This window comes from Giraffa tippelskirchi, chromosome 1, assembly GCF_054371585.1.
Source record: "Giraffa tippelskirchi isolate mGirTip1 chromosome 1, T2T-mGirTip1v1.2.pri, whole genome shotgun sequence".
NCBI lineage: Eukaryota > Metazoa > Chordata > Mammalia > Artiodactyla > Giraffidae > Giraffa > Giraffa tippelskirchi.
In genome coordinates, this window is record NC_137275.1 from 54,674,860 (window position 1) to 54,702,250 (window position 27,391).

General features: G+C 41.3%; 1 long non-coding RNA gene across 1 annotated transcript in view; it reads left to right on the forward strand.

Annotated features, from left to right (window-relative positions):
• LOC145546320 (uncharacterized) overlaps positions 1-27,391 on the forward strand; it is a 107,158-nt gene that overhangs the window by 17,015 nt on the left and 62,752 nt on the right. Inside the window, exon 4 of the long non-coding RNA XR_014082746.1 lies at positions 17,702-17,784. This is a non-coding gene — a long non-coding RNA (uncharacterized LOC145546320). The remainder of the gene's footprint in view (positions 1-17,701; positions 17,785-27,391) is intronic.

Consider the following 27,391-nt stretch of genomic DNA (forward strand, 5'->3'; position numbering starts at 1 on the left):
AAGCAAGGTGTCGATAGTAGTTTCTCAGGCTGTCATCACAAAGTATCATAAACTAGGTGACTTTAAGAAAACCCAGAAATTTATTGCTTCATAATTTTGGAGCTTAGAAGTCCACAGTTGAGGTGTCAGCAGAGTTGTGCTACATATAAAACCTAAAGAGCTATCTTTCCATGCCTCATTCTAGCTTTAGGATGTTTAGATAGGCTCATAGTTTTTTGGCTTTATCCTTCTTTTATGCCACAGATCTACAATTGCTCTTTATATTATGTGGCCTAATAATAAGTTTTTGTCTTGCAAGAACAGCACAAAGAACTTTTTTTCCTGAAACATTTGAAAGTGAGCTGCCAACATAATGCCCCATCACTTTTGATATTTGAGTACAATTTTCCTCTACACAAAGACATGAATCACAGCATAACCATAAAAATCAGAAAATTAACATTGACACCACTACCACCTAATCTTCAGACCCACTCTATTTCCACCAACAATTTCAATGAGGTCCTTTAAACAAAAGGATATGATGTATGCTCACATGCTACATTGAATCATCATGTCTCTTCTGTCGTCTTGAGTGTAAAAAAATTCCTTAGTCTTTCCTTAACTTTCATGACCTTAATAGTTTTAAACAAGACTCACCAGCCACATCCAGCCTGGTCACTCAGTTTTAGAAAGAATATTTTACCGGAACACAGTTACATACGTTCATTTACATATTGCCTAAGGCTGATTTGGGGCTACAACAGCAGAGCTAAGTAGTTGTGACAGAGACCATATGGCCTGCAAAACCTAAAATATTTACTACCAGGCCCTCTACAGAAAATCTTTTTTGACCCTTATGTGAGACAGTACTAGAAGGGAAGAAAAAGAAATGAAAAGAATAAATGTCAGAAAGGAAGAACACTAGTTTTAGTGTACTTTATTGCTTTCATGGAAAATCCTAAGGAGTCTATAGAATAACTACGAGAACTAATAATTGAATTTAGCAAAGCTTCAGAATACAAGGTAGGTACAAAAAATTCAGTCTTGCTACTCTATGTTAGCAACAATTGGTAGATGATATTTTTAATGTCATTAAAATATTATCAGGAAATGTAAAATGCTTAGAAATAAATTAAAATGTGCAATCCTTCTACATCAAAAATGAAAAAAAAATGCTGAGAGAAATTAAAGACTTAAATGGAAGTGAAAAGTGCAAGTCGCTTAGTTGTGTCTGACTCTTTGCGACCCCATGGATTGGGGCTTGCCAGGCTCCTCTGTCCATTGAATTCTCCAGGCAAGAATGCTGGAGTGGGTAGCCATTCCCTTCTCTAGAGGATCTTCCCAACCCAGGGATTGAACCCAGGTCTCCTGCACTGCAGGCAGGTGGCTTTACCATCTGAGCCACCAGGGAAGCCCAAAGACCTAAATAAATAAAGAGAAGTACCATATTCATATACTTAAGACTCAAGATTGATGAGATGTTAATACTACCCAAATTGATTATAGATTCAGTGCCATCCCACTGAAAGTTACAGCAGTATACTTTTTAGAAATCAAAAAGCCTATTCTAAAACTTGCTGAAAATGCAAAGAATCTAGAGTAGTCAAAACTATCTTGAAAGAGAAAAACCAAGTTAAGTGACTCATACGTATGACTTCAAGATTGTAACCAGCATACAAATAGCCCCCAATCATCCCTGCTTGCTGATATTATCCTTGGGTGGTCCCTTCCCAGGTGATATCAGGTTGGTCTGTGTGGCCAAGAGTCTATGACAGTGATGATATGTTGCTTCCTAGATTAAGTTAGGAAAGATATTGTGATCTCTCTCTCTTCATTTCCTTCTCTCTCATATTCTCTCTTTGATCACTTGTTCTGAGAGAAACCAGTCAGTCTTGAACAGTCCTATGGACAGCCCCACATGGTGAGGAATTGAAGCTCATGGCCACCAGCCAGCAAGGACCTGAGGCCTCTGTCAGCAGCTGCATTAGTGAACCTGGAAATAAACTCTGCAGTCCCTGCTCAGTCTTCCTATGACTGCAGTCCTGGCCAATAGCTTGACTACAACCTCAAGAGAGATTCTGAGATGGAACTACCCAGCTTAGGTGCTCTCAGATTCCCGACTGTCAGAAATGGTGTGAAATAATTATTGTCTGTTGCTTTATGCTGCTAAATTTGGAGATAATTGTTACGTAGCAATAGATGACAAATGCAAAGACTTACTTTTAACTTATGGTAATCAAGACAGTGTGGTATTGACATAAGGATTGAAAATAGATCAATGGAACACAATAGAATTCAGAAATAGACCCACACATAAAGTCAATTGATTTTTGGCCAAGGGACCAATATAATTCAAAGAGGGCAGTCTTTGCAAAGAATGGCATTAGTAGACTCTTTGACATATCAACCACCAAAAATAATTCAAGGTAGAACACAGAGAATACCTTGGGGCAGGCAAAGGTTTCTTAGACAGGATGATGGATGAATAAAGATGTGGGGTATACATATGAGTATATTATTTGGCAATGAGAAAGATGAAAATTCTGTCATTTTGATGATATGAGTGGATCCTGAAGACATAATGTTGAATGAAATAAGTCAGACAGAAAAAGACAAATATCATATAATATCACTTACATGTGAAATTTTAAAAAGCCGAATTTATAGGAGCAGAGAGTAGATTAGTGGTTACCAGGAACTGAGGGTAAAAGAAATGGGGAGATCTTGGTCAAAGGGTACAAACTTCCATCTATAAGAAGGATAAGTTCTATGGATCTAATGTACATCAGGGGGACTATAGTTAACTCTGTGTGTGTGTATGTGTGTGTGTGTGTGTGTGTGTGTGTGTTTTCCTCCACTTCTTAGTTCACCTACCAGAGATTGAACCCAGGTCCTCAGCAGAAAGAGTACAGAGTTTTAACTGCTGGACTGCTGGGGAATTTCCAACAATATTTTATTATATGCTGGAAAGTTGCTAAAAGAGTAGATCTCAAATATTCTTTCCACAGAAAAGAAATGGTAATTATGTGAGGTAATGGAGGTGTTAACTAACTCTATTGTGGTAATCACTTCAAAATATATGTGTATAAAATCATCACATTATCTATCTTAAACTTACACAAGATGAGGTCAATTACATCTCAATAAAACTAAGGGGAAAACCACATATGTCCACAAAGACTTGTACAAGAATGTTTATAACAACTTTGTCATAAATGGTAAAAACCTAGTAACAAGCCAAATGTCCCTAAACAATTAAATGGTAAACAAACTATCATATATTCATACAAAGAAATGCTACTCAGCAGTGCAAAGAAACATATTAGTGAGACATACAACAAAAGTGAATGGATTTCAAAAACAGTATGTTGCATCAAAGAAAGCCAGACACAAAAGAGTACATACATTATAATGCCATTTATATAAAGATCTACAGGTAAAACTAAGCTGCAGTGATGGAAATCAGAACAGCAATGGGCTCTAGATGAGAGGTAACTGATGGAAGGGAACTGGAGAAAACTTCCTGGGGAAGAAAAATGTTCTGTATGTTAATCAGGGTGCATACATTTGTCAAAAACTCACTCAGCTGTATACTTAGAATCTGAGCATTTTATTACATGTACATAACCGTGTAAGAATATGAATTTGAATGCTTTGACAGGGCAGGCACTTTATAGGTCCTGGCTATTTATAGTACTGCAAATATGCTAGTTGGTTTACATCAATCCTGAGAGAGACCTAGAAAAATGGGAGGAGTGTCGAATTGAGTCTTAAGAAGGAAAAGAGAGAGTGGAGAAAGGAGCCACTCAAATGGAAAATAAATACAAATGAAAGAAGTTGAGTATTTACTTGGCCTTGGGTCTTACATTGCCCTGGACTATTAACCCCTTTTCCATACATATCTTCTCTTTAAGGTGAGATTTCAAACTCTTCAAGGGTGGTGATGCATCTTATAAGCCTTTGCATTTCTTGTAACTCTAGCACTATCTTCTGCAGAGAGATAGAATTTGGTAATACCATAGAAAGAGAGAGAGGGGCGAGCTGTGATTTCAAATATTTTTCAATGGGTTTTTGCGTGTGTTTCCTGCAATGATTGACTAACAAGTTACATGAGAACCAAGACTGTTCTGTGTTTCCCAGTCCAGCTTGGTGTCTGGCACATGGAATAATGTATTTTCATTGATTAACTGAAGTGTACACTAGAGAGAAAAGTAAATGAGCTTCTCTCAAAGGCCTATTGTCTCTCCTCCCTCACCATCCCCCACAATCTCCCAGCAGTGGAAATCTTTAAGTATGCTTTTTGTTGTTTTACAGCCGTTTGCATTTAAACTGGGCGTGTCTCTATCCCATTTTATTAGCTATTTCTCATACCAGCCCTGTGAGGTTAGCGCTGTTATCTGCATGTTACAGGCAAGGGCACTGAGAGGTGAAGCCACTTGCCCAGGTCGGGATCCACAATGAGCTGCTGGGAGGGGTGGGATTTGAGTGCACTGGTTCCCTTTCCAGCCAGCTTTGCAGGTCCACAGAGTGTGTGGCTCCCAACAAGAAAATAAAATGTGGATTTTCTATACCAGACTTTGAAAACCATTTTAAAGACATTTATTCCAGAAGAAAGAGATAGGATTGTAATTCTTTGGCCTGATTCCTTCTCCTGAGAATCTTTTAGCTACTGCCTGGCCTGGGCTTCCCCGATGGCTCAGAAGTAAAGAATCTGCCTGCAATGCAGGAGGCACAGGAGATGTGGGTTTGATCCTTGGGTGGGGAAGATCCCCTGGAGGAGGAAATGGCAATCCCCTCCAGTATTCTTGCCAGGAAATGGCATGGATAGAGGAGCCTGAGATCCCATGGGGTCTCAAAGAATCAGACATGAATGAGCAACTAAGCACACACACGAGGGCTGCCTAGGTTCAAGGTCTTTGAAATGACTCTCTTCATCTAGAGATTAGGTACCTTTAGTTTCTGCTCTAAACTGTTTATTTAACTTATATGCAGAGTACATCATGAGAAACACTGGGTTGGATGAAGCACAAGCTGGAATCAAGATCGCTGGGAGAAATATCAATAACCTCAGATATGCAGATGACACTACCCTTATGGCAGGAAGCGAAGAGGAACTAAAGAGCCTCTTGATGAAAGTGAAAGAGGAGAGTGAAAAAGTTGGCTTAAAACTCAACACTCGGAAAACTAAGATCATGGCATCTGGTCCATTACTTCATGACAAATAGATGGGGAAACAATGGAAACAGTGAGAGAATTTATTTTGGGGGGCTCCAAAATCACTGCAGATGGTGACTGCAGCCATGAAATTAAAAGATGCTTGCTCCTTGGAAGAAAAGTTATGACCAACCTAGACCAACCTATTAAAAAGCAGAGACATTACTTTGCCAACAAAGTGTGTCTAGTCAAAGCTATGGTTTTTCCAATAGTCATGTATGGATGTGAGAGTTGGACTATAAAGAAAGCAGAGCACTGAACAATTGATGCTTTTGAACTATGATGTTGAAGAAGACTCTTGAGAGTCCCTTGGACTGCAAGGAGATCCAACCAGTCCATCCTAAAGGAAATCAGTCCTCAATATTCCTTGGTAGGATTAATGCTGAAGCTGAAACTCCAATACTTTGGCCACCTGATGCAAGAACTGACTCATTGGAAAAGACCCTGATGCTGGGAAAGATTGAAGGCAGGAGGAGAAGGGGATGACAGAAGATGAGATGGTTGGATGGCATCACCGACTCAATGGACATAAGTTTGAGTAAACTCCAGGATTTGGTGATGGACAGGGAGGCCCGGTGTGCTGCAGTCCATGGGGTTGCAAAGAGTCAGACACAATTGAGTGACTGGACTGGACTGAACTGAGTTCCTGCTCAGATCTCCCACCTCCAGAAGTCCCTCTCCCTTCAGCAATCTCCCAGTAGAGCCCACCCAGATAGTATAACCTTAAACAATATTTTAATTGGAGTTAATTTTATAAAGTTGGAAGGGAATTTAGGGCTTATCTAATCAGGAAAATTTTAATTTGGTTTGTTCAGTTCAGTTCAGTCACTCAGTCGTGTCCGACTCTTTGCGACCTTATGGACTGCAGCATACCAGGCTTCCCTGTCCATCACCAACTTCCGGAGCTTGCTCAAACTCATGTCCATCAAGTTCATGATGCCATCCAGCCATCTCATCCTCTGTCGTCCCCTTCTCCTCCTGCTTTCAATTTTTCCCAGCACAGAGTCTTTTCCAGTGAGTCGGTTCTTAACATCAGGTGGCCAAAGTACTGGAGCTTCAGCTTCAGCATTAATCCTACCAATGAATATTCAGGATTAATTTCCTTTGAGATTGACTGGTTTGATCTTCTTGCAATCCAAGGGACTCTCAAGAGTCTTCTCCAATACCACAGTCCAAAAGCATCAATTCTTCGGTGCTTAGCTTTCTTTATAGTCCAACTCTCACATCCATACATGACCACTGGAAAAAACCATAGCCTTGACTAGATGGACCTTTGTTGGCAAAGTAATGTCTCTGCTTTTTAATATGCTCTCTAGGTTGGTCAGAGCTTTTCTTCCAAGGAGCAAGCATCTTTTAATTTCATGGCTGCAGTCACCATCTGCAGTGATTTTGGAGCCCAAGAAAATAGTCTGCCACTGTTTCCATGTTTCCCTATCTATTTTCCATGAAGTGATGGGACTAGATGCCGTGATCTTAGTTTTCTGAATGTTGAGTTTTAAGCCAACTTTTTCACTTTCCTCTTTCACTTTCATCAAGAGGTTCTTTAGTTCCTCTTCGTTTTCTGCCATAAGGGTGGTGTCATCTGCATATCGAACTTCTATAAATCTAAAACATATGTAAAGTTGTGAATCAGGATCCGTATAACTTTTATTATTTCCCCTTAGAAGATCAAGCTTTCAGATAATTCTCATTAAAAGTGGTCATGTCCCTAATGGACAGGAAAATTGAAGCAAAGTGAGTTTAGAGAACTTTCCTTAAGTGTTACACAGCCAGGCAACTGCATCCAGACTCTCAATTCTCCAGGAAGACACAGCACTGACTTCTCTTGCTTCCTGGAACATGTATTTCATTTGAAGAATTAACACCCACAGGCTCTTTGACTCAGATACTTAGTTCTAAGGAACTGGTTTACCCCAAATGGCATCGTTCATTAAGATAAAACCACCAGTCAGTCCTGTCCTTCAGCCGCATAAATCGGCTCTCCTGGAGGACACTCAGCAGAGGGACGCAGGATTTCTGTGTCCTTTTCCTGAATGGAAGAGGGAGTATCAGCATTTCCAGAATTCCCGGTTCTGATTCCTCGGCCCAAGATGATCAGCGATCCTATTATTTTATCACTCGCTGACTCCCTTCAGACACTGGATTCAGTTAAGACAAATGATTTTCAACTTTAGTTTCACTTTAGATTTCCCCCAGGGGAAATTTTCAAAATCCCCCTGCCCACGGCCAGCCTGCGCCCTAGACCAATTAAATCCAACCCTCCAAAGAAAGGACTCAATCTAGAGTATTTTTTAAAAATTGTGATGTGTAGCCAAAGTTGAAAACCACTAATAAAAGCAAGAGAAAAAAACGTACTGCTTAGACTCCTATTACGTTCCAGGGTTTTACATACACTAGCCCTTTTTCTCCTTCCAACTCAGAGAGGCTCTGTAACTTTTCTAAAAATCACATAGCTGGAAAGCGGCAAAGCACAGCTTTAAATCCAGGTCATTGTAATTCCTGGTTTTAAAGCTGTACTTTCATTGCAGGAACATATGGCTTCCTGAAAGCTATCTATAAAACACAGATTCAGTGGTGATAGAAGAAGTCACCATCAAGCACCTGGTACATAGGAGATGGGCCTGAATAATCTCTATTTCTCCATTTCTTTGCCTATTCATTTATCTAGAGCGTTCCTCCTGGCCATGCTATGACATGACACCAAGACTTTAGGTTAGGGAACTTTGGGTTAACCTCAGTCACTATATAGTCATTACACCTTCTTTATACACTAACCATGTTACACTGTAATTTCATTGTATGGGATGTTGGGGTTTAGACCACTTAAAATGATGTGATATATATAAAAATATGTCTTTTTACCTATTGCAATCATGTTATAGATGTTTTAACTCTCTGTAGTCATTACTTCTCTCTTGTCATTATAGAGGGGGATAATTCTCCATTTAACTCACGGAAAGTTAAAAAAACTAAGATGACGGCATCTGATCCCATCATGGAAAATAGAAGGAGAAAAAGTGGAAGCAGTGACAAATTTTATTTTCTTTGGTTCCAAAATCACTACAAATGGTGCCGGCAGCCATAAAATTAAAAGACACTTGCTCTGTGGAAGGAACTATGGCAAACCTAGACAACATATTAAAAAGCAGTGACATCACTTTGCCGACAAAGTCCATATAGTCAAAGCTATGGTTTTTCCAGTAGTCATGCATGGATGTGAGAGCTGGACCATAAAGAAGGCTGAGAGTCAAAGAATTGATGTTTTGGGCCTGTGGTGCTGGAGAAGACACTTGAGAGTCCCTCAGATTGCAAGGAGGTCAAACCAGTCAATCCTAAAGGAAATCAACCCTGAATATTCATTGAAAGGATTATTGCTGAAGCTGAGCTACAATACTTTGGCCATCTGATGTGAAGAGCAGACTCATTGGAAAAGACCCTGATACTAGTAAAGATTGAAGGCAAAAGGAGAAGGCAGTGGCAAAAGATGAGATGATTAGATAGTGTCCCTGACTCAATGGACGTGAATTTGGGCAAACTTGAAGAGATAGTGAAGGACAGGGAAGCCTGGTGTGCTGCAGTCCATGGGGTTGGAAAGAGTTGGACATGACTTAGTGACTGAACAACAGCAATAACAATGTTGGCCTTAGTGGCACTGTCCACTCACGCAGTTGAAACCTGGTGTAACCAGATCATCTATCCATTCATCACTGTCTTCATAAAACTAGAACAGAGGCCTGTGCCCTAGTAATTCTGAAGTTTCCCCCTTTCTTCTAGTCTATTTATGAGACTCGCAAATCATTAAAAAATGTTTTTCTGACTTGGTGACATTCATTCAAACAGGATATGAATGGGAGCAGGAGCTTTAAGACAAGATGCCTCCTTCATCGTGTGCATGCTCCACTGTGTATGACTCTTTGTGACCCCATGGACTGCAGCCCAGCAGGAGGCTCCTCTGTCCATGGAATTTTCCAGGCAAGAATAATGGGTTGGGTTGCCATTTCCTATTCCAGGGGATCTTCCTGACCCAGGGATTGAACTCATGTCTTTGGCATCTCCTGCATTGCCAGATAGATCCTTTACAAACTCCACCACCTTGGAGGCTTCCTTGGAGTGGAACAAATGTTGGCACTTTCCAAGGAGGAAAGGAAATGACATTGTTCAGAATGCCTCCATCTGCTGACAGGTACTGAAGCGTTTGACTGAAGCAATAATAGTAATGACAGCTAATGTTTACTGCAGCCTCTTATTTTAGGCATTGTCTGAAGTGCATGTTGGTGAGAGAGAGAGCCAGGATTCAAACCCAGGCAGTCTGAATCCAGAATCTGGTTTCTAACTTCATGGTTATATTTTGGGAGACACCAGTGGGCTGCAGGGATGCTCACAGAGGAAGTGGGTCCCATGTCAACCTCAGAGGAAGAGGAATGAGACATGGAGCTGGCCATCACCATCCCTTTATCCTTCCTTTGTCTTCCTTTTCTTCCCAATTACTGTTTACCAAATTGAAGAAAATAAGAAAAACCACTAGACCATTCAGGTATGACCTAAATCAAATCCCTTACGATTATACAGTGGAAGTGACAAATAAATTCAAGGGATTAGATCTGATAGACAGAGTGCCTGAAGAACTATGGATAGAGGTTCATGACATTGTACAGGAGGCAGTGATCAAGACCATCCCCAAGCAAAAGAAGACCAAAGAGGCAAAATGGTTGTCTGAGGAGGCCTTACAAACAGCTGTGAAAAGAAGAAAAGCTAAAGGCAAAGGAGAAAAGGAAAGATATACCCATTTGAATGCAGAGTTCCAGAGAATAGCAAGGAGAGATAAGAAAGCCTTCCTCAGTGATCAGTGCAAAGAAATAGAATGGGAAAGACTAGAGATTTCTTCAAGATAATTAAGGATACCAAGGGAACATTTCATGCAAAGATGGGCTCAATAAAGGACAGAAATGGTATGGAACTAACAGAAGCAGAAGATATTAAGAAGAGATGGCAAGAATACACAGAAGAACTATACAGAAAAGATCTTCATGACCCAGATAACCACAATGGTGTGATCACTCACCTACAGTCAGACCTGCTGGCATGTGAAGTCAAGTGGGCCATAGGAAGCATCACTACGAACAAAACTATTGGAGGTGATGGAATTCCAAAGCTATTTAAAATCCTAAATGATGATACTGTGAAAGTGCTGCACTCAGTATACCAGTAAATTTGGAAAACTCAGCAGTGGCCACACGGCTGAGGATTGGAAAAGTTCGGTTTTCATTCCAATCCCAAAGAAAGGCAATGCCAAAGAATGCTCAAACTACTGCGCAATTGCACTCATCTCACATGCTAGCAAAGTAATGCTCAAAATTCTCCAAGCCAGGCTTCAACAGTACGTGAACCGTGAACTTCCAGATGTTCAAGCTGGATTTAGAAAAGGCAGAGGAACCAGAGATCAAATTGCCAACATCCGTTGGATCATCGAAAAATCAATAGAGTTCCATAAAAACATCTACTTCTGCTTTATTGACTATGCCAAAGCCTTTGACTGTGTGGATCACAGCAAGCTGCAGAAAATTTTGAAAGAGGTGGAAATACCAGACCACCTAACCTTCCTCCTGAGAAATCTGTATGCAGGTCAGAAAGCAAAAGTTAGAACTGGACATGGAACAACAGACTGGTTCCAAATTGGGAAAGGAGTATGTCAAGGCTGTATTGAGTCATCCTGCTTATTTAACTTATTCGCAGAGTACATCATGTGAAAAGCCAGGCTGGATGAAGTACAAGCTGGAATCAAGATTGCCAGGAGAAATATCAATAACCTCAGATATGTAGATGACACCACCCTTATGGCAGAAAGCGAAGAACTAAAGAGCCTCCTGATGAAAGTGAAAGAGGAGAGTGAAAAAGTTGGCTTAAAGCTCAATATTCAGAAAACTAAGATCATGGCATCCAGTCCCATCACTTTATGGCAAATAGATGGGGAAACAATGAAACCAGTGAGAGACTTTATTTTCTTGGGCTCCAAAATCACTGCAGATGGTGACTGCAGCCATGAAATTAAAAGATGCTTGCTCCTTGGAAGAAAAGCTCTGACCAACGTAGGCAGCATGTTAAAAAGCAGAGACATTACTTTGCCAAACAAAGGCCTGTCTAGTCAAAGCTATGGTTTTTCCAGTAGTCATGTGTGGATGTGAGAGTAGACTATAAAGAAAGCTGAGAGCTGAAGAATTGATGCTTTTGAACTGTGATGCTGTAGAAGACTCTTGAGAGTCCTTTGGAATGCAAGGAGATCAAACCAGTCAGTTCTAAAGGAAATCAGTCCTGAATATTCATTAGAAGGACTGATGCTGAAGCTGAAACTCCAATACTTTGGCCACCTGATGCTAAGAACTGACTCACTGGATAAGACCCTGATGCTGGAAAGATTGAAAGCAGGAGAAGAAGGGGATGACAGAAGATGAGATTGCTGGATGGCATCACCAACTCGATGGACATGAGTTTGAGCAAGCTCCGGGAGTTGGTGATGGACAGGGAGTCCTGGCGTGCCTCAGTCCATGGGGTTGCAAAGAGTCAGATATGACTGAGTGACTGAGCTGAACTGAACCTCCTTCTGAGACAAGGAACCACAGAAGTCAAACATAGGCTTCAATGAGGAAGAGAAGGGAGAGACCAAACTTTTATCTCTTTCTCTCACTTTATTCTCTTATTCATCAAGCCTGCACTGACTGCCAGCTGTGTGTTTGACACTGTTTTCAGTTCTTTTTCTATAACTTGAAGAAGTTGAGTCATTTGCCTGAAATCTACTTCTCTGAAGGAGTGGGCACTGGACGTCACCCAAAACTTCTCAAGCTGATGAAAAACAGTGCCAGGTCTCTCACTTTTGGATCTTTCTCATCATTGTCAATGATTTTTACTAGAGATTCTTGGTAGAGCATAATAATCCAAGTAAACCACAATTAAGTTCTCATCATAGAAAGTAAAGTTGGGGACCTTAGACCTGAAGGTTTCCTTCCTGAGAAGCCTGTCTGTGCATTTATTAATTTCTGTAAATGCTGGTCTGGCTCCTTGTCTGAATATTGCACTAATATGTTGGTCTTTGTCTTAATGATGCAAGCACTAGATGCTATTGCAAAGAAGCTCTAATGTATCAATAGCTTAACATCATCAACTTATAGTTTACCCTTCCATAATTATGGAGCCAAGCCAATTCCAGGTCAGGAGGGTTTGGGTGGGATGGGGGCTCTGCTCAAACACAAGCTGGCAAGGGACTCTTTCTCAAAATAGGGATTCTGAGGATGTCTTGCTCATTGGCACTAAGTTGGTAAAAGAGGAGACAGTGGGAAGGAATGTGTGTGAGAGGTTCTTATGGGCCAGGCCTGGAAATTGTACTCATCAGTTCCATTAGCAGGAACTCACTCTTATGGCCATAGCTTAGCACAAGGGAGTCTGGGAAATGTGCCCAGGTGTGTTCCCAAGGAGTAGAAATTGGGTATTTTTCCCCCTTTCTTTTTCTTTTATTTATTTAAATTTTTTGGCTTTGTTTTTATAGTTTGCTGTCATTTTACAGCAAATAGTTTGAGGACTGAGTTGCTAATGAATAAAAGGATAATGAGAAGAACCTTCTGGAGTGATCCATGTCTGGTGCTACTTCTAAGTGTGAAAACAATAGTATCTTGTTTTTATTGAACATTTTTTATATACCAAGTTGTTCTCAGCCCTTCACTTTGTGGTTGCATTTCATTATATACCAGCCTTGCACATGGGTTTTAAAGTGTTATCATGGGTTTTAAGGGATTTCCAGGTGGCTCTAGTGGTAAAGAACCTATCTGCCAATGCTGGAGACTTAAGAGACGTGGGTTTAATTCTTGGTTTAGGAAGATCCCCTGGAGGAGGGCATGGCAACCCACTCCAGTATTCTTGCCTGGAGAATCCTATGGAGAGAGGACCTGGCTGGTTATGGTCCTTGGGGTCACCAAGAGTCAGACACAACTGAAGCAACTGAGCACATATGTACATGGGTTTTTGAATTGCAGTATAGTATTGTTCTGCTCTTCTAAAGATAATACAGAGCCAACCTGCCCTAGTAGGTCCATTCTCCACCCTCCTTTCCCTTGTCGTGTGTCTCAGAGGTTGGTTTTCTTGCATGATTCATCCAAGATTTCTTGTTGTTTGGCTTCTGGTCAGATTCGTTTACAGTGTGTCCCCAGCAGAAGATGAGAATCGGGGGTAGTGTTGTGTCCCCCCTGCTCTGTGCTTTGGCAATGGCTGGACTTCTCTATCAATGAGCACAGTTCTTGTCAGGTAACCACTCTCCCCTAGCTGCAGATATCACCAGATCTCCATAAGAGCTTTTCTTTCTGCCCTTTCAGACCTGGGATGACTGTGACTTCTAGTCATTGATAATCTCTTGGTACTTCATCTGCCCCTGTCACTGTCGTTCAATCACTAAGTCATGTCTGACTCTTTGAGACCCCATGAACTGCAGCATGCCCGGCCAGTTTTCCTTATCCTTCACCACTTCCCGGAGCTTGTTCAAACTCATGTCCACTGAGTCAGTGATGCCATCCAACCATCTCATCCCCTGTCACCCCCTTCTCATCTTGCCTTCAATCTTTCCCAGCATGAGTCTTTCCCAGTGAGCCAGCTCTTTGCATCAGGTGGCCAAAGTATTGGAGCTTCAGCTTCAGCATTAGTCCTTCCAATAATATTGAGGGTTGATTTCCTTTAGGATTGACTGGTTTGGTCTCCTTGCTGTCCAAGGGACTCTCAAGAGGCTTGGGGAGTCTTAACCCTCCTCACATCCCTGTAAACAATTCTCCCCAGTTATCCCTTATAGAGTGCCACCTCTTTCCTACTGGTTTCTGGCTGATCCAGCTAGCACTTGAGAGCTGATATAGTGCCACCACCCTTTTATCTATTAAAGTAGCTGCTTTGGAGTCAAGAAGATCTAGTTATGAAGCCCAGTTTGATCTCTTACTAGTTATGTGATTTCGAGCAAGTTACTCGATCTCTCTGAGCTGTAGTTTACTTACCCATAAAATCAAAGATAATGGATTTGGGAGAATTAAAAAATATATGCAAACTATCTAGCCACATGTTCTGCACATAACTGGTGATTAATAGAAATGGCAAATACTGTCATGAAAGTATGTCAAACTCAATTATTAAATTAATATAAATTAGTCTATAAACAGTCTATTAAACTGACAGACGGCTTTTTTAAAGATGATAATCCCCAGTATTGACAGTGATATAGGGGAAAGGCACACACTTTAAGTGAAATAATAAAATTTGGGGAAGCATTTCTGAAGAGCATTTTATCTATAGGTATATAAAGCTTAAAAACTGTACATTGTTATTGATTCAGCAATTCACATCAGTTTAGGAAATTTATCCTAAAGAAATAATCCTAGGGGAAACCATCAGAAAGAGATGCATATACAAATGTATTCCCACTATCATTGTTTGCAACAGTTAAAAATTGGAAATAACAAATGTTCAACAATAGGGAATTGATTAAATAAACTTTGGAACATTTACACAGTGACAAGTAAATTAACATAGGAAGATGGCCATAGCACATAGGAAGGAAAAGAATCAATCACAGAGAAGTATTTGTAGAGCATTATTCTATATTTTTTTTAAAAAACTATAAGAGTAAAAATTGAAGAACTATGTATTGGAATACAAATTTTGGTTATTTCTGGATGGTAGGAATATAGTTGATATTTTCCTCTGTTCTTTTTATTTTTTCCTGTATTTTCTGACTTTCCTACAATGAACGTTATACAGAACGTGTGGAACATTGTGTAAGATAGGATTGATCTTGGCTACAAGTAACAAAAAGCCAAACTCTAGTGGTTCAGTGGCTCAACAAAGTGAGGACCAAAGTCTGAAATTTTCATAGTTTTTCCTTCATGACCTTGATGTGGCCACAGCCCCTCCAGTCATCACATGTGTTTTCAGAGTAGAAAGGGGGACCAGAAGGACTGGTGCCTTTCTCAGGAAAACAAGAGCTTTCCCAGGGACTCCAGGACAGACTTATGTCCCACTGGTCAGACTGGTGCCACATGACTACCACTAGCTGGAAAGCTGAAGAGAGAAGGGAGGTGGGAAATGGAGGTGAGTCAGCCCCTTTGCAACGTCTGCCACAAACACAGTTTGCTTTTGTCATAAAAAAAAAAAAGGTTATTAAAACATTTCAAACAAATTTTTTTTTTTTTTTGGTTACCTTAATGCCTCCTCTGCCACCCTCCCATACACTCTGGCTGTAACAGCTAGAAAATCATATTCACTGAGCCAAGAGGGTGGGGAAAGATGAAGAAACTTGAGCGGAGGCTGCACCCTCCTAGGAGGAGGGAGTGGAGAGATGGGCAGAGTGCCAGAGACCTGGGAAATCAGCCTGTTGCTTGTTCAGCCAGCTTCATCTAGGTGTCCCTGATCTGAGGCTGTGGCTACACAAAGCTTATCAACAGAGACTTTTGCAACATTAATACTTTTGGCCCTGCTGTTATTTTGTAGTGTGTCGAGCTGGCTTTGGTAGTTCAAGCTTACTTTGGGCTCAGCAGGGCTTCCTAATGAGCGTAAAGAACATGTTCATGACTCCTACTGAGAGACTGGACCCAGATTGCCTGGCTCTCGATCCTGGCTGTGCCACTTACCTGTTATGTGATCTTGGACCAGTTACTTAAGCAATCTGTGTTTTGCTTCCTCAACTGTAAAATGGGAATAATAATAGTGTACATTTCATAGGGTTGTTTTGAAAGATTAGATGAGTCAGTATTTGTCAAATGCCTACAATGTACCTATCACATGGTAAATGCTATAGAAGTATTTGTTTAAAAAATAGATGTAAGAAAGGCAGAAAGAGCCATTGCTGTCTGGATCCTATTTGTTTGAAGTCACATCTTACATGACATAAATCTGAAACATCTAAAGCTACAAAGAAGGGCTGAATTTTCTTTGTTCCCTGCCAGCTGCCCCACTTGGTCTCAGTAAGGGGCAGGGGAGGCAGAGGAGAACCCACAGGAAGCTAAGAGCTATGGAACACCTACTGGGTGGTGTAGCAAGCAGTTCATTAAATCTTATGAGGCAGGTATATACTGTCTTCATTTTACAGATGGGGAAACTGAGGCTCAGAGGAATGAAGTAATTAGGCCACAGTCATATGTTGGGATTCAACCCCAGGTACCCTGAATGTTACATGTTAAGATATTTACACAGGAAAACTTTCCTGTACAAGATCTTAAAAGGTTTAACATATACATCAATCCCTAGTTGAAAGAGACTTTGTACTAAAAAGACCCTATCACAAATCCTTCTGTAAAATGCTGTATTTATCTATATTTAATTTGGCAAATTTGAACTTTCGTATATTGTTTTCTTACAATATATAGTGTGTCTCTGTTGTTTAAAAAATAAATTTCAAGGCTGAAACTCCAGCTAAAATTATTTTGTAGGATAGTGGGGAGGAAGGAACGTTATCGGACTTTTTTGCCCTTTTTTGTTTGTTTGTTTGGGTTGTTTTTTTTTTTTTGAAGTATAGAATACAGTATCCAAATATAGGATGCAGCCCTTAAAATAGCTGAAGCTTATAACCCTTATTCCCATTTCCCAGGTGGCACTAGTGGTAAAGAACCCACCTGCCAAAGCAGGAGACATAAGAGACACAGGCTTGATCCCTGGGCCAGGAATATTCCCTGGAGAAGGGAATGGCAACCCACTCCAGTATTCTTGCCTGGAGAATCTCATGGACAGAGAAGCCTGGCAGGCTACAGTCCACAGGTTGCAAAGAGTCGGACACAACCAAGCACACACACATAACCCTTATTAGCAATAAATGACCGTTTTGTTGCCACTTCCAGGCATATTGGCTTGAAGCTCAAAGCCTGGCTTAAACCAGTTGAAATTGTGCATAACTAACATCATAAATATCTTGCAGGTCAAATTCCTCCATTCCTCCTCTCTGCAGTGTTAATGCCACCTTTGAAATGCCAGTTCCAAACAGATGCAACCAGACATAGCTCAATGGTTTCCTTTGTGACTCTGATCAAGTTCAAGCAAAGTGTGAATATTTCAGGAGAGTTCTCTATTCTTGCCCTTTAAGAAAAAAAGAAAAAAAAAAAAAAGAGCAGAGATCTCTAAGCCCCACCCAACCCCACCCTTAGTTTCTAAGGTTCTGGAATCAGCAGTGCAAGAGACAGAGCCAAAATATAAAGAAAAGAAAATGGGCTTTTTTTTTTTTTTCAAACTTTTGTTCCCAGGTCTTATGTCCCACCTCCCCTAAATTGAAGTCCAGGGATCTGGGATCTATCTGTCCCTGACCTGTGCCACCTGGGGACCTCTCCCTGGCTGGGGGCCAGGTCTGTGCAGACTGAAGTCCATTCCAGATCAGCTCTTAAGGCCATCCAAGGGGAATTAACCCTTTCAAAAGGCTTTGAGGTAACTAACCTCCAACAGACCCACCTTCCTATTTAGAGTACTAATCTTTCCCCCTTTTATGCTTTTGGCTTCACAGATCTCATTCTTCTGCCAGGAGGTTAGAGGGTGCAAACAGCCAAGAAGCAGCTGCAAGGAAGCTCTGAAGTGCCAATCTTGCAGGTAGGGCGACTGCCCCAGGCAGAAGAGACCGGGAGAGAGATTAGGTGAAACATTAGCCGTGGCCTTTTGGATTCAGTCCAGTGTCTTTCAATTATTTCTTTATGTGCTTTTGGTCCTGGGTTTATTTGGCATTGGACAGGCATCCATTAGAAGATTTCACAATGATTTGCCATGTTACAGTTCTAAACAGATGTGAACTTGTCACCAAAGGAAATTTATGTTTTACCATCTTTTCCCCCACCTCTCCCTGGGGAGCTGCAGGGAAAAGCATTCCAAGCGAATTAATCAAAATGACTAGGTAATGCTCTAAAAATAATAAACGGTGTTGTAGTCTGGATCTCTTTCAAGTTTGAGCTCATTTTGTGAGCTTGAAGATCCATACACCACATCGCATGTATATATTTTTTATTAGAGTGAAGTGGGCAATTGCATAGTAACAGATAAGTTATTAAGACACATAAATGCAATTACTCTCATAACCCTGGACTGCATTTTAACTAAGTTAATTAAGCAACTGGGCCAAGGAGGGGGCAAAGGGTAGGTGTCTTAATGATTCCTTAACTTGCCTCCAGAAGCCAGCTATGCAAATCAGGACAGGCTATGACTCTGAAATCACGGATGGACAGATATGGAGTTGCAGGGTTAGAATAAAAACAAAAAGGGAGAATAAACGTTGTGTCTTCTTTGGCTTCCCTCAGCTGCTAACAGAAGTTACACAGTTGCTAGACAGAGGCAGGAGGACTGGAAATTTTGGGAAACAGATTCTGTAAAGTCAGTGGATAATGAAAAAACAAACAAGCTGGCAACATTATTATCACCATATTTTCAAAATATCTTCCAAAAGCTCTAAAAGAATATTTTTATATTCAAACAAACAAACAAACAAAAACCTGTAGCAGGGTCCTGGGTTCTCCATTGTTGGAATGAGATTAGATAAGCCTCAGGGTGAGGTTGGGAAGAGAAATCCATACTAGAAAAAAGAAAGCATGGATGATAAGATAGATTCTTTTCTTATTTTAACTGATGCAGTTTTTCAATTTTCAGTTGGCCTCTTTTCCCTAATATACGTCCCAAATATCCAAGAGCAAGATATTCTCTAAAGATCTGTATCCAAACCACCCACAGCCCTCGATAAGAATTTATCCACATCAGGCAGGAGCTACTAAGCCAGTGTGACTGTCAGGAAAACTAGGAGCAAGGATTGCCCAGGTTTGTCATGCGTGCCCTTTGTCTCCAAATGCAAGCCCTGCTGTTATTAGGCTAAATTATCCACAAGGATAATTCCAACCTAAGAAATCTCATCCAGCCTCAGAATGCTTGTTAGATAATTCCCACGTCTTCATTCTCCAGAAACGACTGATTGCAGTGTTACTAATCTCAACCTGCTTTAGCCAGCTTCCATTCATCATGGCTGGCAGCAGAGACTAGAGGGTTATGGGTAATTGAATTCCAGCCAACCTTCCAACCTAATTTAAGTCAACCCTTTGACCTCTTACCTGACCAAATCTGCTGCCAGAGTTAGTAAATAAATATTGTTTTTCCATTAGAAGAAGCTTTTTTGAATGCCTACTATGTGTCAGCTTTGTGCAACACATCCTTTATCTCACCTCATTCATTCATTCTGTCAACACTTCGGTGGGAACCCAGACATGAGGAATTAACAGATAGTGAAGATGAGTGTAAAGGTCATCTCGGGGTCGGTCTGGTGGGGGAAATGTGTGCTCTGCAGACACCCTGACTTCCTATCTTTGGAAGAAGATAAATCTTTAGCTCTGACAGAAAGCCTGAAACCTCTTGTGCACAGAAAAATGAAATGATAAACATTTTCCTTCTCTCAAAAAGAAGCTACATAAGATCTTTGAAGTCCAAAGACTTCCATTCAAATCCTCCCTCCACTGTATTTGACACACCATGTCAGTAACCCATTTAAGTTCTCTGGGCCTCGGAATGCTGCTGCTAAGTCGCTTTAGTCATGTCTGACTCTGTGCAACCCCATAGACGGCAGCCCACCAGGCTCCCCCGTCCCTGGGATTCTCCAGGCAAGAACACTGGAGTGGGTTGCCATTTCCTTATCTGTGATAAGGAGATGGGGGTGTGTTGTGGGGGAGGTAGAGGGGAAGGAGTAACAACCCTAACTGGCAAGGCTATTGTGAGGATTTGAGGATTAAGTGACATACTGTGGAGGGGAGCTCCTTGTAAACTGTAAAGCGCCTCACACGCAGGAGATTATTGCTAATTACTCTCACACACTGCTAAAACTGCCAACCAGCTCTGAGACCATAAAAGAAGGGCTTCTGATCGAAGGTCTAAACAGACAGTAGACACTCTTATTTTAAATCATGGAAGCATAAGTGTAATTTCTTGTGAAATTTGCTTCATTTATTTTCTTTGGTAAATCTCTGGGTCACCATTACATCTGCTGCATGTATATACGATATGGGTTTTGTTGCCAGAAAGCTTTCTAACATTTCAAAGTCATTAGAAATCATGTTCCTGTACCTATTATTTCTCATCCTCAGTTAGAAACCAGCTCACCCGGGATTAGTAATGTTCGACTAGTTACCTCGCCCTCCCCCCACCACCCGCCCCGCCTCAAGTCCATACTAAAGCTGGCACTGAATTGCTAAAGATAATATTCTTGGCAGCAAAATTTTTTTTAGGAACAGTCAAGGTCTGTTCAGGGAAAAAATTAATGTATTTGAATAATTTATTTTCCCTTTTTAATTCTAAAATGATATTAGGCCCTAAGATTTCACAAGCAGCCAGGAGACCCTGAACAGCCAGAGCGGCTGGGTTTAAATGGTAATGCTAATAGAATTATCAGTTGATGCTGGATAACTGTCTGCTGGATAATTACCCAGGCAAAGATGAGGTATGGCTGAAGATAAACACTGAAGGAGGGACCTCAGTGTTTATTTTCCACACTGCAGCTTAATCTCCTCTGCTGTTTAACTTCATCAGCATCACTGCTAACCCCCGGGCCACACAATTTCACTTAAAAGAAGGAAATTAAATCACCAGAACATACATGCAATTGTAAACAAAGTTGCAGGAGATGTGGGCTGGGATGTTTTTGCTGCTATAGTCAATGGCAAACAAGTGTTCCCTTTTACCCTCTCCTGCTCCATTGTGTGATGAAAAAGACAGCAACATTTACTGGGCACTCACTGTGGGGCCATGCCCTACATTAAGCATTTTCCATACATGGTTCTAGTTCATCTTCATGCGCAACAGAGTTAAGTACCAGTGGAGGGAGCTGGGTGTCAGAGAAGATAAGTAAGTGGCCCAGGGTCCCAGGACTAGTGAGCAGTGGAGTAAGGCTTTCACTTCTGGTAGACCAGCTCCAGCTGTTCAAAGAAAACCACTGGAACACCCATGTTTCCTCATCTTGAGTCTGCTCTTCTTGACTTTAGAGATGAGTCCAGGCAGTTTTATGACTTCTACAGCTGCCCCATGCTATCTCTACTGGAAATGCTGCCAAATCTCCCATCCGGTCCTATGTCTGGGTTCTGTTTTATTGAGAAAGCATTTACATCCAACCCTGTGTGGCCAGTCTTGAACTTTGTAACTCACTTCGGAAGGCCTTCATATTGGCCAAGTTCCCTGCCTTCTTCAGCCAGTCTGTAAGTAATCACTGCCTCCTTCCAGTAGGTTCTTTCCCCCAGAATGTATGAAAACAAATTTTTTAAAAACTAAATGAGTATTTCAGCGCACACATGTCTATCCTCCACCAAATCCAACAATTGTTGTTGACATGCTGCCATATTTGATCAACTGTCAGTCAACTTTTCTATTTTTCTTTCTTGGCTATTGGGAAGTTAGCCTCAGAAATCATGATATGTCAGCCCAAAGCATCACTCAGTGTGCATCTCCTAAGCATATAGAGCATTTCCTACAAGATCAGTTCAGTTCAGTTCAGTCGCTCAGTCGTGTCCGACTCTTTGCGACCCCATGAATCGCAGCACACCAGGCCTCCCTGTCCATCACCAACTCCCGGAGTTTACCCAAACCCATGTCCATCGAGTCAGTGATGCCATCCAACCTCTCATCCTCTGTCGTCCCCTTCTCCTCCTGCCCCCAATCCTTCCCAGCATTAGGGTCTTTTCCAGTGAGTCAACTCTTCGCATGAGGTGGCCAAAGTATTGGAGTTTCAGCTTCAGCATCAGTCCTTCCAATGAATATTGAGGACTGATTTCCTTTAGGATGGACTGGTTGGATCTCCTTGCAGTCCAAGGGACTCTCAAGAGTCTTCTCCAACACCACAGTTCAAAAACATCCATTCTTTGGCACTCAGCTTTCTTCACCATCCAACTCTCACATCCATACATGACCACTGGAAAAACCATAGCCTTGACTAGACGGACCTTTGTTGGCAAAGTAATGTCTCTGCTTTTAAATATGCTCTCTAGGTTGGCCATAACCTTCCTTCCAAGGAGTAAGCGTCTTTTAATTTCATGGCTGCAATCACCATCAGCAGTGATTTTGGAGCCCTCAAAAATAAAGTCTGACACTATTTCCACTGTTTCCCCATCTATTTCCCATGAAGTGATGGGACGAGATGCCATGATGTTAGTTTTCTGAACGTTGAGCTTTAAGCCAACTTTTTCACTCTCCTCTTTCACTTTCATCAAGAGGCTCTTTAGTTCTTCTTCACTTTCTGCCATAAGGGTGGTGTCATCTTCATATCTGAGGTTATTGATATTTCTCCCAGCAATCTTGATTCCAGCTTGTGCTTCATCCAGCCCATCATTTCTCATGATGTATTCTGCATATAAGTTAAATAAGCAGGGTGACAATATACAGCCTTGATGTACTCCTACAAGATCAGACCTGAGAAATTATAATTCCTTAATATCATCTATTATCTAGCTCAATGATAGATCTCTTAACCATTCCTTAACTGCCTTTTATGGATTTTTAAAAATTAACTTCATGCATGGTATTGGTAGTAATGTGTCTCTAGTCACTAGTAATCTAGAATCGCCCCCCTCTCCATCTTTTTTTTCCTACACTACATTTAGTTTTCTAAGAATCCCTCTATTATGGGCACAGCTGAATTGCTTCCTGTTCCTAAGGATCTCTGCTAGTCTCTACTTTCAACTCTTATCCAGCTGCTAGTGCGATGGCAGCTCTAGACTTTCCATGTGGGATGGGCTTGGGGGTTGCAATGTAATAACAAGGAGTGGGAGGGTGAGAGGACTTCTGCATAACAAAAGCATTTTAGAAAGCTTAAATTGTTGATTTATTTGACATGGCTGCTTCCCCTTCAGGCGATAAATGGTGAATGATACAGACTCTGAGCAAACTGCCTACCTTCAAACCTCAGCTTCGCTACTTACAAGCTGTGTGACCTTGAACAAGTTATTTAACCTCTCTGTTACTCAGTCTTATTTTTTGTAAAATGGTGATGGTAAGAATAATAGAATCTAATTCACAGAGTTGGCCTGACACAAATTGGTAAGCACAAAGCAATGAGAATCCTGCCTGGAACAGCATGCTCTCCACACATGGTAGCCATCATCATTATTGATAGTCTTTCCTCATCTTCTACTAACTTCCCTCTTTAGTCATTTCCTGGAACTGGAGCATCCAGAATTTCTGGCTGCCTGATACTTTTACCCACTGCCATTCACTTTTTTTTTCAATTGATTCTGATTGACCTAGGGAACATATAGTTTGTCCTCAACCACATCCTCTTTCCTCTCTCTCTCTAATTCTCTGTTTTGTTTTTCTAATCAAATTCTTAATAAAAAAAAAATAGCCATTTGGTCCTCCTTTCTCCTATTATGTTATATGTCTGGAATAACTTCCTTACTTTTTGGACTGAGATATAGCTCACCCTTTGATTTAAGATGCAATTACATCAGTTGTTTCTAGTCCAGGAAGTCTTTCTTGCTTAAGTGAAGGTCGAAGCCTCTTGGTTCCCATTCATTCTTTCAGTCAGACTGCCAGTCTTTCAGTGCACTTTGGGGCCCACTGTGAGGAACTGGGTCCTGGCTGAGCACTGGGGTATACAGCAGTGAACTAGCCCTCGTCCTGGCTGTGGACAAATAACCAGCCAGCTATTCAGAGTGATTCTGAATGGCAGTAAGGGATGGGTTGAAACAGGTAGTTCTGGACTCTCCCTGCACCCAGACCACACTAGAAGAAAAATTGAAAGAATGTTACTGGGTCCCTTTCTCCAAAGGTGTACTCTCCATTGTCCTGAAATTCCTGCCAGAGTACTGCTAGAGTGGCTAGTGTTGCTTCCTGTTTTTCTACAAGTCCTTTCAACGTTTCTAAACTCTTTTAAAGCTTCAGCTATTACTATTTCCATTAAAAAGTGTGTATTTTATTGGAATGACTGTAATAGCACAATTGCCTCATCTGAAGAATGGGGATAATACTAATACCTACCTTCCAGGACTGGCATAAACATTAAATGAGTTAATAGAAAAATGCTTAGAATGCAGTATAGATTTGTGTTCGATAAATAGATAAAAATAAAGTTTGTTAAAATATCACGGAGTCAAAGAGAGTATGACTCAGAGCAGGTGAGCTTTGAGGGGGTTCAGGGGCCCTGACTCAAGGAGCAGATGAAGCAGGAAGCCTTTGAAGACATTACGGAGAGGCCAGAAGAAAATCCAAGTATTAATTTTGACTACTTGAAAAAAAGTTGTTTTTTTTTTTAATGTGACCTCCTGTACTTTCTTTAATCTTAGTTCTGGGCTCTAATCAACCACCTGCAGAACAAATATGCCATCATTTGGTGTGTATCAAGAAAGAAACTTGCTGGGAGAAATAGTTTCCATGGATCTACTGAGTTTTGCACATCTTGTGAGGAGGGAGACTGACGTCCTTTGGGAATATCTTTTTGAGGATGCTTGTATAGTGAACAGCCTTGGAAGATAGAAATAGTGTCTCCCTCCAGTTTGAAGAGCAGGATGTTTGCTGCCATTATAAATGTTTAGGTTCCCTAAGCTCAGGTTCCTCTCCTGTAATGACATTCCCATGATAACAATCATCTGGCCCTCTACTCATCATCCTATGGGAATTGGGGGTCAGGAATCTGACACAGAGGCTAATGCTCTGGTTGCTCCTATTGCTGTGAGGAATAAACTGTCCTTTGTTTCTGAACCCCGAGTCTCACAACTTCTACTAACTCCCGTGAAAATGCAGCAGGCTAATTTGTTAGCTTGCAAGTAAGGTAAGGTCTCAGACCTTCAAGGTTCTCGACACAACTATTATTTACAGTCCGGGTTCCTCCTCCTCTCGCAGTCCCTTGCTGGGCAAGCAGTCCTAGGTGGTTCTTGGGGAGTGGGTGGCCCAGGTCTCTATCACACGATCCTTTTGCTTGAATGGGACAAGCATGTGGATCAAAGGCAAACAAGCCATGGGCTAGCTAGTAGTCCATGAAGTGGTCTAACATGTAAGCTTTGTCCTTTGGTGATAATAATGACTAACTTCACCAATCAGGTCCTTTGTCTCAGGAATCTGAGCTTAGGATACAGAGAATCTGTCAGTTACAGTCGTGGGAGCAGCCATGGAGTGACCTGTAGAGGCAGAAGCAAGGAGCTAGCAGAGGCAGGCTAATGGCAGCTACTGGGATAATGCGGAGGGTCAGTCAGTCCGGGGACAAGGAGGCACACTGTACCATTGTCTCCGTGAGCCCTGACCTCAAGGTTTCTCCGTGCCTCAGTCTGTTTGGGCTGCTATAAGAAAATACCATAACTGGGCAGCTTGAAAGCCACAGAAACTTACTTCCCACTCTTCTGGAGGGTGGGAAAATCCGAGATCCAGGTGGCAGCAGATTCAGTGTCTGGTGAAAACCTGTTCTTTCATGGACAGCCGTCTCCTACTGTAACCTCACGGGCAGAAGGGACAAGCTAGCTGTCTTTCACAAAGACACGAATCCTGACCATGATGGTACTGCCCTGGTGATCTTATCCCCTCTCAAAGGCCCTGTCTCCTCACACCACCACTTCAAGCGGTAGGATTGCAACATATGAATTTTGGAGGGGCACAGCTTTCAAACCATATCTCTGTGTCTCCTGTCTTTCTCTTGGTGAACCTTGATTATTCAATAATTTCCCTAGTCTTTGAAGTCGAGCAAAATGGCTAAGAGAGTCTTTTATGTTTGCTTGTTTTGTTTTTAGCTTTCCATCTTTCCTTTTAATAAAGCAAGGGAGATCTCACTATCACATAATGGAATGATTACTGCCTCTCCCCAACCCTTTCTCTTCCTCACTCAGACCAGATTATGATCTAAAAATGGTAACTCTGTTCTCTTCCCTCTCCCCCACTTCCTTCCCCTCTCCTTACCCTACCTAGTTCCTCCATCACTTCAGCCCCGTGTCCCATTTCAACAAGAATAACAAACTGTACGTTTGACCTCCTGCCAAATGTGCCCATTTGAGATCACAGGCTGGTAAAAAGGAAAGCTTGAGGAAGTCTTGCCTCTATGGCTTCCTTCTCCCTTTCTAACCCAGCAAAGCGTTCCTGTTCTGTGACTCCCCCATAGCTCTGGGCTTATAATGTCCCTGTTTGCTGTGTTTCCTCTTTCTTCTTTTTGCCCCAATCCTTCTTTGTGTTGTCCAGCCCTCTCTGAGCCTCCCCACTGCCTCTTTTTTCAGTGGGGAGCGCATCCCAGCACCTGGTACTTGGTAGGCACACAATCACCATAAATTCCCAAACTCTTTCACTCCACAGTTCTTTTTTTTCTACCATCTTAACCCTTCTCTCCTACACTCTCTGCATCTCTTTTCACTCTAAAATATATCTATGAAAAACCTAGAGAAAGAAAATAAAAGCAAAGAGTAAAGAGTACTTAATAGAGTATAATTTTATTTTCTAAACAATAAAAAATACATAATGTGTGTTTTTTTGTAAATGGTTTTGCAGATGACAGTGATAATCTAATAAGTGTTTATAGGACACATAATTGTGTATTTACAGCCTTCTGCTGTTTGAGCATTTAAACTTTTTACAAAGCTATCTGTACCACCAACACTCAGAATGGAAATAATTTGGGGTGATTTAGGTTGGATCTGTTGTACAGTATTTTAGGGACTGATTCTAACACGACACTGTGGAAAAATATTTGCTTTTCGGATAGTGTTGTTGTTGAAGTATGAGTCAGTTGGGTGAGATTGGGCCAAGGCTGGTGACAGCTACATGCATTTGGCAAATTCTTTGGGGGACAGAAATGGGAGGATGCAGACCTAGTACGCAGAGACTATGTTCTCAGTGTCAAGTAGCAAGATTCACGGGGTCTCTGGATCATCAGCCAGACCTAATCCATCAAGAGACCAGGAATTAGAAACAGACACACTCATAAAAAAAAAAAAATCAATAAAACACACAATGAGTTTTTAAAATGAACCAAATTATGTGTGAACATTGTAGAAACATTAGAAAACATAGCCAGGAAATTAATAAGTAAAATTATCCATAATTTCACTACCCAGATATAACCACTGTTAACATTTTGATGTAGATCCAGTTTTATTTTCCATGTGTACCTATATTTTACACACATGCAAATGGAGAAAGATTCTCTTGCAGTTTAAAAAATTTTTTTGCTTGCACTGTCTTGTGACCAAAAATTAGACATCCACAGCAAAATGTT